Source organism: Erinaceus europaeus, chromosome 7 (assembly GCF_950295315.1).
Source record: "Erinaceus europaeus chromosome 7, mEriEur2.1, whole genome shotgun sequence".
Classification (NCBI taxonomy): Eukaryota; Metazoa; Chordata; class Mammalia; order Eulipotyphla; family Erinaceidae; genus Erinaceus; species Erinaceus europaeus.
Genome location: NC_080168.1, coordinates 43165414 through 43175517, shown reverse-complemented (window position 1 = coordinate 43175517; position 10104 = coordinate 43165414).

The following is a 10104-nucleotide window of genomic DNA, read 5'->3' as shown; positions in this document are numbered from 1 at the left end:
GCCAGACTCACAAAACAAAAAAGGGAGAAGACCCAAATAAATCGGATAGTAAATGAAAGAGGAGATATCACAACAGACACTGCAGAAATTCAACATATCATGCGAGGCTTCTATGAACAACTATATGCCACCAAGTTAGAGAACCTGGAAGAAATGAATGATTTCCTAGATACCTACCAACTTCCAAAACTAAGTAAAGAGGAAGTGGATAACATGAACAGGCCCATCACAGCTAATGAAATTGAAACAGTTATCAAAAATCTTCCCAAAAATAAAAGTCCTGGACCAGATGGTTTTACAAATGAATTCTACAAAACTTTCAAAGAAGAACTAATACCTCTACTTTTAAAAGTCTTCCAGAAGATTGAAGACACTGGAATACTCCCTGCCGGCTTCTATGAAGCCAACATCACCCTGATACCAAAAGCAGTCAGGGACACAACCAAAAAAGAAAACTACAGACCAATATCTCTGATGAACATAGATGCGAAAATATTGAACAAAATTCTAGCCAACCGGATACAGCAGTATATCAAAAAAATTGTTCATCATGACCAAGTGGGGTTTATCCCAGGCATGCAAGGTTGGTTTAATATACGTAAATCAATCAATGTGATCCACCACATCAACAAAAGCAAGACCAAAAACCACATGGTCATATCAATAGATGCAGAGAAAGCCTTTGACAAGATACAACATCCCTTTATGATCAAAACACTACAAAAAATGGGAATAGATGGAAAATTCCAGAAGATAGTGGAGTCTATATATAGCAAACCTACAGCCAACATCATACTCAATGGTGAAAAACTGGAAGCATTTCCCCTCAGATCAGGTACTAGACAGGGCTGCCCACTATAAAAAAAAAATAAATAAAATAAAGAACTGGGACAGTGACCACTGGACAGACTTTTGGAGTATGTCACCTCAAGTCAGGTTTGAGCCTTTCAAAGGAGGGAGAGTGTCAGGTGGAGAAGGAGAGGTGAAGACAGGCCAGGTTCTGAACACAGCTGGCACCATGTGCCAGGCCTATTCATTTGCTTCTGGAACATTCCCTGTTGGCAAAGGCTCTACTGGAGCAAGGGGGCGTGGGAGGAGATGAGAAGGACCTCAAGGCAGATTGTGAAACACTTTGAACCACAGGCCCAAACATTTGGGCTTGATCTTATCTCTGGGGTTGGAGTGAAAAGGAGGAGCATGGGAGGTCTTGAATCCTAGAATTAATTTCTCAAATATCTTCACGATGACACCTCTGGGAGTTGAGGAGGAGAGATGAGGTTAGACAAGACCATTTACAACTGGGCCAAATTAAGAGGTTAAGGTATTGGGGGGAGGAAAAGCATAATGGTTATGCAAAAGATTTTCAAGTCTGTGGCTCTGAGGTCCCAGGCTCCACCAGAAGAACCACTATAAACCAGAACTGAGCAGTGCTCCTATTGAAAGAGAGAGAAGGTGGGGTCGGGTAGTAGCACTGCAAGTTAAGTACACATGGTGCGAAGCACCAGGACTGGAGTAAGGATCCCGGTTCAAGCTTTGGCTCCCCACCTGCAGGGGAGTCACTTCACAGGTGGTGAAGTAGGTCTGCAGGTGTCTCTTTTTCTCTCCTTCTCTGTTTCCCCTCTTCTCTCCATTTTTCTTTGTCCTATCAAACAACGATGACATTAACAACAACAATAACTACAACAACAATAAAACAACGGCAACAAAAGTGAAAATAAATAGTAATAAAAAATTGGTCCAACCTCTGTGGAGAACAGTCTGGAGAACTCTCAGAAGGCCAGAAATGGACCTACCCTATGACCCTGCAATTCCTCTCCTGGGGATATATCCTAAGGAACCCAACACATCCATCCAAAAAGATCTGTGTACACATATGTTCTTGGCGGCACAATTTGTAATAGCCAAAACCTGGAAGCAACCCAGGTGTCCAACAACAGATGAGTGGCTGAGCAAGTCGTGGTATATATACACAATGGAATACCACTCAGCTGTAAAAAATGGTGACTTCACCGTTTTCAGCCGATCTTGGATGGACCTTGAAAAAATCATGTTGAGTGAAATAAGTCAGAAACAGAAAGATGAATATGGGATGATCTCACTCTCAGGCCGAAGTTGAAAAACAAGATCAGAAAAGAAAACACAAGTAGAACCTGAACTGGAATTGGCATATTGCACCCAAGTAAAAGACTCTGGGGTGGGTGGGTGGGGAGAATACAGGTCCATGAAGGATGATAAATGACATAGTGGGGGTTGTATTGTTAAATGGGAAACTGGGGAATGTTATGCATGTACAAACTATTGTATTTACTGTTGAATGTAAAACATTAATTCCCCAATAAAGAAATGAAATAAATAAATAAATAATAATAATAAAACTTAAAGAAACAGGGAGTCAGGTGGTAGTACATCGGGTTAAGTGCACGTGGTGCAAAGCGCAAGGACTGCTGTAAGGATCCAGGTTCAAGTCCCTGGCTCACCACCTGCAGGGGGATCACTTCACAGGTGGTGAAGCAGGTCTGTAAGTGTCTATCTATCTCTCCCCCTCTCTGTCTTCCCCTCCTGTCTCCATTTTTCTCTGTCCTATCCAACAGTGATGACATCAATAACAACAATAACTACAACAATAAAAAACAAGGGCAACAAAATGGAAAAAAAAAAAAATATATATATATATATATATATATATATATTTATATATATATAAAGATTTAAGTGGTCCGTGAGGTGGTGCAATGGATAGAGAGAGCATCGGACTCTCAAGCATGAGGTCCTGAGTTCAATCCCCGGCAGCACATGTACCAAAGTGATATCTGGTTCTTTCTCTCTCTCTCCTCCTATCTTTCTCATTAATAAATAAATAAAATATTTAAAAAATATTTAAATAAATAAATAAGAGAGAGAAGGAGAGGGTGGGGGGTAGAAAGCATAGTGGTTATGCAAAGAGACTCTCATGCCTGAGTCTCTGAAGTTCAGGTTCAGTCTCCCACACTACCATAAGCTGAGCAGTGCTCTGGTAAAAACAAAAACAGAGAGAGAGAGAGAGAGAGGAAGGATGAAATAAAGAAAGAAAGAAAGAAAGGGAAAAAGGAAGGAAGGCAGGGAGGAAGGAAGAGAGAGAGAGAAAGAAAGGAAGATGGGAAGTCGTACAAAGAGCAAGAAAGCCCCCTGTGAGACATAAGGATCCCGGTTCAAGCCCCTGGCTCCCCACCTACAGGGGAGTCACTTCACAAGCAGTGAAGCAGGTCTGCAGGTGTCTATCTTTCTCTCCCCCTCTCTGTCTTCCTCTCCTCTCTCCATTTCTATCCTATCCAACAATGATGACATCAGTAACAACAATAATAACTACAACAACAATAAAGAACAAGGGCAACAAAAGGGAAAATAAATAAATTTAAAAAGAAATTTTAAAAGCCCCCTCTGGAGGTAGCAGAAGGAAGAAGGAAGCCTGGTAGCCTAGACAAAGTGCTCCAGTAGCACCCCTGGCATTTGATTCTCCAGATGAGGAAGAAGTAATGAACAAAAGAGGAGAGAGACAATGAGGAGCTGCTGCCCTGCCTCAGCAAACCACTGAGAGAATGAATTATCCACTAAGACACAGAAGAGCTCAGACCCGGAGACAGCATAAAGGTGATGCACAAAGACTTCCAGGCCTGAGGCTCTGAGGTCCCAGGTTCAATCCCTAGCATCACCATAAGCCAGAGCTGAGCAGTGCTCTGGAATACAGACAAAAACAAACAAAAAAGCTGAGAATGGAAGAAGTCCACTCCTGTAAAGTGACATCAGAAGGCACTTATTGCACAAGGGGAGTTTGTTATTTCATTGACTGCTCAACAAATATTTATTAGGCTCCTGTTGCATGCCAAGCCCTGAGATCAGTGTTGAATGTGATCTAGGGCATGAAACAGACATGGCCCCTGTCACCACGCAGCTTCCTGATTATCGTGCTCAGGCAGAAGCACACCACACAAATGTGCATGTACTTAAAAAGTTACGGGGATGGCGTGGTGGTTCACTTAGTTGAGCACCGACATTACTCTGGTGTGTGCAGTTCCTGAGCTCAAACTTGGGACCTCAGGTTTGCAGTACATATGCTTACTTCCCTAAGCTGTCATGTCCAACATTTGATAGATATCATAGATCTAATTTCTTTTTTAAAATAATTTTTTAAAGAATTTTTATTCATTTATTTATTTATTCCTTTTTGTTGCTCTTGTTTTATTGTTGTTGATGTCACTATTGTTGGATAGGATAGAGAGAAATGGAGAGAGGAGGGGAAGACAGAGAGGGGGAGAGAAAGATAGACACTTGCAGACCTGCTTCACTACCTGTGAAGCAACTCCCCTGCAGGTGGAGAGTCAGGGGATCAAACCGGGATCCTTATGCTGGTCCTTGTGCTTTGCGCCACCTGCATTTAACCCACTGTGCTACTGCCCGACTTCCCATAGATCTAATTTCTTAATGTACTCATTTATTCTGTAAAAAAAAAAAAAAAAGTATTACTCTTCTTTATTTATTATTGGACAGAGGCAGAGAAATTGAGAGGGAAGGGGATATAGAGATGGAAAAAGAGAGAGAGGAAGAAAGAGAGAGAGACCTGCAACTCTAATTCACCATTCGTGAAGCTTCCCCCTGCAGGTGGGGACCAGGGACTTGAACCCGGGTCTTTGCACACTGTAGTGCATGTGCGTTTAACCGGGTGTGCTACCACCTACCCTTATTTATTTCTCTTTAATCATAAAGGGAGGGAGAGGAGTAAACAAGACACTGACCAGAGCACTTTTTTTTTTTAAAGATTTTATTTATTAATTAATGAGAAAGACAGGAGAGAGAGAAAGAACCAGACATCACTCCGGTACATGTGCTGCCTGGGATCTAACTCAGGACCTCATGCTTGAGAGTCCAACGCTTTATCCACTGCACCACCTCCTGGACCACCACCAGAGCACTTCTCACCTTTAGCTATGGTGGTGCTGGGAATTGAACCTGTGAACTTTGGTGCCACTACACTGAAGAAAGTTGGTGCTGTAGTCTCTGTTTGTCTGTCTGCCTGCCAGTCAGTTTCTCTCTCTGGCTCTCTGTCTTTACTTAAAAATAGAAAGGGTGGGAGTCGGGCAGTAGTGCAGCGGGTTAAGCGCACGTGTCACAAAACACAAGGACCAGCATAAGGATCCCAGTTCAAGCCCCCGGCTCCCCACCTGCAGGGGAGTCGCTTCATAAGCGGTGAAGCAGGTCTTCAGGTGTCTATCTTTCTCTTCCTCTCTCTGTCTTCCCCTCCTCTCTCGATTTCTGTCTTATCCAACAATGACGACATCAATAACAACAACAAGGGCAACAAAAGGGAAAATAAATAAATAAATTTTTTAAAAAATAGAAAGGAAGGAAGAGGGGAAAAAAGCAAAGAGAAAACAAAGAAGTCCGAGTGGGACTACTCACAGCCCCTTTCATCAAAAGAGTACATTTTCTAGCCAAACACATCAGAACATTCTGCTATTGGTTAACTTCCTGTGGAGTTCAATCAGCCCTTCCTTTTCCCAAGCATCTAGCAGTTTTAAATACACTCTGAGTTACAGCACTTGCTATGCTCCCCCTCAAGGATTTACAGCTGTAGCCCATAAAGTGATTTGAAACTGACCATGTGAGGCTTCATATTTGGTGATGGCTTTGTGTATGACCGCAGTAACAGAGATCAAGTATAAAGGAATCAATTAACAAGCTCATCTTGCCAGTGGGAGAGCACAGAACTTGCATGCCTGAGGCTCCAGACATGTCCCAGAGCAGAGTGACATTCTGGTCTTTCTAAGAAAGAAAGAAAGAAAGAAAGAAAGAAAGAAAGAAAGAAAGAAAGAAAGAAAGAAAGAAAGAAAGAGAAGGAAGGAAGGAAGGAAGGAAGGAAGGAAGGAAGGAAGGAAGGAAGAAAGAAAGAAAGAAAGAAAGAATTTTATTACCAGAGCACTACTCAGCTCTGGTTTATGGTGGTACAAGGGATTATACCTGGGATCTCAGCCTCAGCCATGAGGTTCTATTTGCAGAACCATTATGCTATCTCTCCAGCCCAATTTTAATTTTAATAGCATAGTGGTTATGCAAAAGACTTTTATGCCTGACACATCAAAGGTGCCAGAATCAATCCCCATAGCCACTAGAAGCTGGAGCTGAGCAATGTTCTAGTAAAATAAAATAATAATAAGAAGAAGAATGAGAAGAAAAATTAAGAATCAATCTTTTAAACAATAAAACAGGGCTCAGGTTCAGTCCCTGGCAGCAACATGAACTAGAGCTGAGCAGCGCTCTGGTATCTCTCTCTGTGTCTTTCTCATTATAATAAAATAAATAATTAAAAAAAAATAAGGTTAAAGAGATAGCTCACTGGCTAGTATAATTAAATTTATTTTATATTGCTATCAGGGCTATCACTGGGCTTGGTGCCTTTGACTTGCTAAAACAGAAATTGAGAGATAAGGGGAAGATAGAAAGGGAGAGAAAGAGAGACCTACAGCCCTGCTTTGCTTGTGAAGCTTCCTCCCTGCTGGTGGAGGCGCAAGGTTTGAACTCTGGTCCTTGTGTATGGCAATGTGTATGCCGCCACCCAACCCCACAGTATAATTAAAATGTACAAGGCCCAGCCTGCCCTGGTTCAAGCCCCAGTGTCACAGAGGAGTTGCTGGTGGAGGCGTGATATATCTCTTCTCCCTGTGTCTATCAGAATGACAAAACCTAACTTCAAAATCTTGTATGTTCCAAGTCCTGCCTCCTCTGAATCCTGATGAATGGATCTTCAAGGACATAGTCACTAACTATGAATTGATGAAGTCGAATATCCAGCCAGGTCCTATGACAGTGCCTCATCTGGACTCTCCCTGTCCTTAGTCAAAGAGAGCAGGACCAGCGTCTCTGTGGTGGCACACCTTGAGAGCACACATTGTCTCACATAGGGACCGAGTTTCAAACCCCTGGTCTCCACCTACAGGAGAGAAGGTACTTGAACGGTGGAATAGCATCTCCCTCACCCTCTCCCTCTTTCTTCTCCCTGTTTCTTATGTGTCTATCAGAATAAAAGAGGGGAGTAAAGAGGGGGGGGATCTGACAGCATAATGGGGGATCTGACAGCAAAGAGACTCTCATGCCTGAAGCTCCAAAGTCCCAAGTTCTATCCCCCTGCACCACCATAAACTCAGGCTTAGCAGTGAAAGATAAAAATAAAGACAGAGGGGCACACCTGGTTGAGTGCACATGTTACAGTGTGCAAGGACTCAGGTTCAAGTCCCTGGTCCCCACCTGCAGGAGGAAAGCTTTGTGAGTGGTGAAGCAGGACTGCAGGTGTCTCTCTCCCTCCCTACCTCCCCCTCCCCTCTCAATTTCTGGCTGTCTCTATCCAATAAATAAATAAAGGTAATAAAAAAAAGAAAGCATTAAAATACAGAGAGAGCACTGGGAGGCAGCATAATGGTTATTGCAAAAAACTGAGACTTTGAGGGCTTAGGTTCAACCCCCAGTACCAGTATAAGCTAGAAGTGAGCAGTGTTCTGGTCTATCTCTCATTAAAATAAATATTGAGGGGGTGGGGCGGTGGCACACGGAAGAAGGGCAAACGCTAGAAGAAGAAGCGGGTTGGGCGCACTGGCACAAAGCACAGGGACTGGTGTGGGGATCCCGGCTCGAGTCCCTGGCTCCCCACCTGCAGGGGAGTGGCTTCACGGGCGGTTGGGTAGGTCTACAGGTGTCTGTCTTTCCCCCTCTCTGTCTTCCCCTCCTCTCTCCATTTCTCTCTGTCCTGTCAGGCAACAATAGCAAGGATGATGGTAACCGTGGCAACGACTGGAAAGCCAGGGTAACAAAGGGGAAGAAATGGCCTCCGGTGGATTCGTGGTGTGGGCACCGAGCCCCAGCAATAACCCTGGAGGCAATAAATAAATAAATAAATAAATAAATAAATAAATAAATAAACATTGAAAGAGACAGATACAGGACTTGGGAGACCTTGAAAGGTCCAAAAGGAAAGGTAGTGGAGGAAGTAACTGCTCTGGCACAACCACATCCCAGTCTGGGAAGGATGGAACTTAGGGGTAGTTGAGGATAAGAAAGATAAAATGGGTCTGGCAGTAGCGCAGCTGGTTATGTGCACGTGGCTCACAGCACAAGGACCGGCGTGAGGATCCCGGTTTGAGCCCGGGCTCCCCACCTACAGGGAAGTCGCTTTACAGGTAGTGAAGCAGGTCTGCAGGTGTCTATCTTTCTCTCTCCCTCTCTGTCTCCCCTCCTCTCTCCATTTCTCTCTGTCCTATCCAACAATGATGACATTAATAACTACAACAATAAAAACAAGGGAAACAAAAGGGAAAAACAATAAATAAATATAAAAATAAATAAATAAAAACTTTCATGCCTGAGGCACCAAAGGTTCTAGGTTCAGTTTCCAGTGTCACCAAATGCCAGAGCTGAGCAGTTAGTCTACAACACAACACAATACAATACAGAACTTTAAAAAATAAATTAAAATATTGTTTGCCTATTCAGTTAACACATCAGGATACCAATGAATCACAATGAAATGTATCTTTTTTTTTTTTTTTTAGGTAGAACCCCCCCATGTCGATGTATGGCAAGGTCATATGACTTGGCCTGACCAATGGACATGGGGAAACCTGAGACACTCAAAAAAGCAGAAGGCATTTGACCTTTACACCCCACCCTATCTAGCTGCAACAGGCTAGGTGAAAAAACCCAGGCTGCTGAGGTCAGTCCAGACTCCTAACCTGGAGAGGTTTTGAGCAAATCAAAGAGGACTTTTTTTGGGGGGTGGGGTGGGGTGGTGTTCTGGTTTGTTAGGGCAGTGCTGAGGTCTTGCACGTGCAGAACCTAAATGCATGGTCAGCCCTTGAATGCCTCTAGGACAAGAGTCAGACAGGCATACATGACCACTGGAAACTATCATTTCTGTATCACTTCATCTGCCCGGAACAGGACAGAGTGTACTTTACCCCCTGGGCTCCCACCTGGTGGGGAGAGCCACCAGCCAGGAGGCCTCCCTAAAGAGAACCCTGATCTGGCAGGACAGTGCAAGTAAGGAAAGGCCAAGAAATACAAAGAGCAGTGGAGACTCAGAGGTCAAAGGGACAGAATAACCTCGTACTTCCAAGCCAATCTTTTATTGACAATAAGCCTGAAGGGTTTTGTTTTACCTGCTTTTTTTTGTTTGTTTGTTTTGAGGGGGTGTGGGGGAGAGAGGTAGGACTTCCGCACAAGTAGGATTTCGCAACTCGGACTTCTTTTTCATTGAGACAGAGACAAAGTCACACCACAAGAGTGGAGTTTCCTCTGGTTCCTTAACACCTTCCATGTGGTGCTAGAGCTCAAACCTGAGTTGTGAGCATAGCAAGGCAAGCAAGCCATCTATCTGTGGACTCATAGGCAAGCAAGCATATAGTCATCTCCCAAAGCCAACACCTGCTGGCACTGGCTCCAGCTTTTCCTCAATAACTTTTTTTCCCCCTTTTGCCTCCAGTATCATTGTGCTGGGGCTCGGTGATAGCACTACGAATCCACAACTCCCAGCAGTCATGGTTTTTGGTTTTTTTTGTTTGTTTGTTTTTCCTTTTTTAATATTGTATTGGATAGAACAGAAATTGAGAGGAGGAAAGGGAGAGAGAAAGATAGACACCTGCAGACCTATTTCACTGCTTGTGAAGCATCCCCATTGGGGTAGAGAGCTGGGGCTTGAACCTGTGTCCTTACACACAGTACTATGTATGCTTAACTGATTACGCCACTGCCAGGTCCCTCAATAACTTTTTTTTATGTTGATTGAAAAAAAATGGGGGGCTCGGGCTGTAGTGTATCGGGTTAAGCACACGTGGTGCAAAGCGCAAGGACTGGCGTAAGGATCCGGATTCAAGGCCCCTGGCTCCCCGCCTATAGGAGCGTAACTTCACAGGCGGTGAAGCAGGTCTGCAGGTGTCTGTCTTTCTCTCCCCTCTCTGTCTTCCCCTCCACTCTCCATTTTTCTCTGTCCTATCCAGCAACAATGACAACAATAATAATAACCACAACAATCATTAAAAAAAAAAAACCCAAGGGCAATAAAAAGGAAAATAAATAAATAAAAAT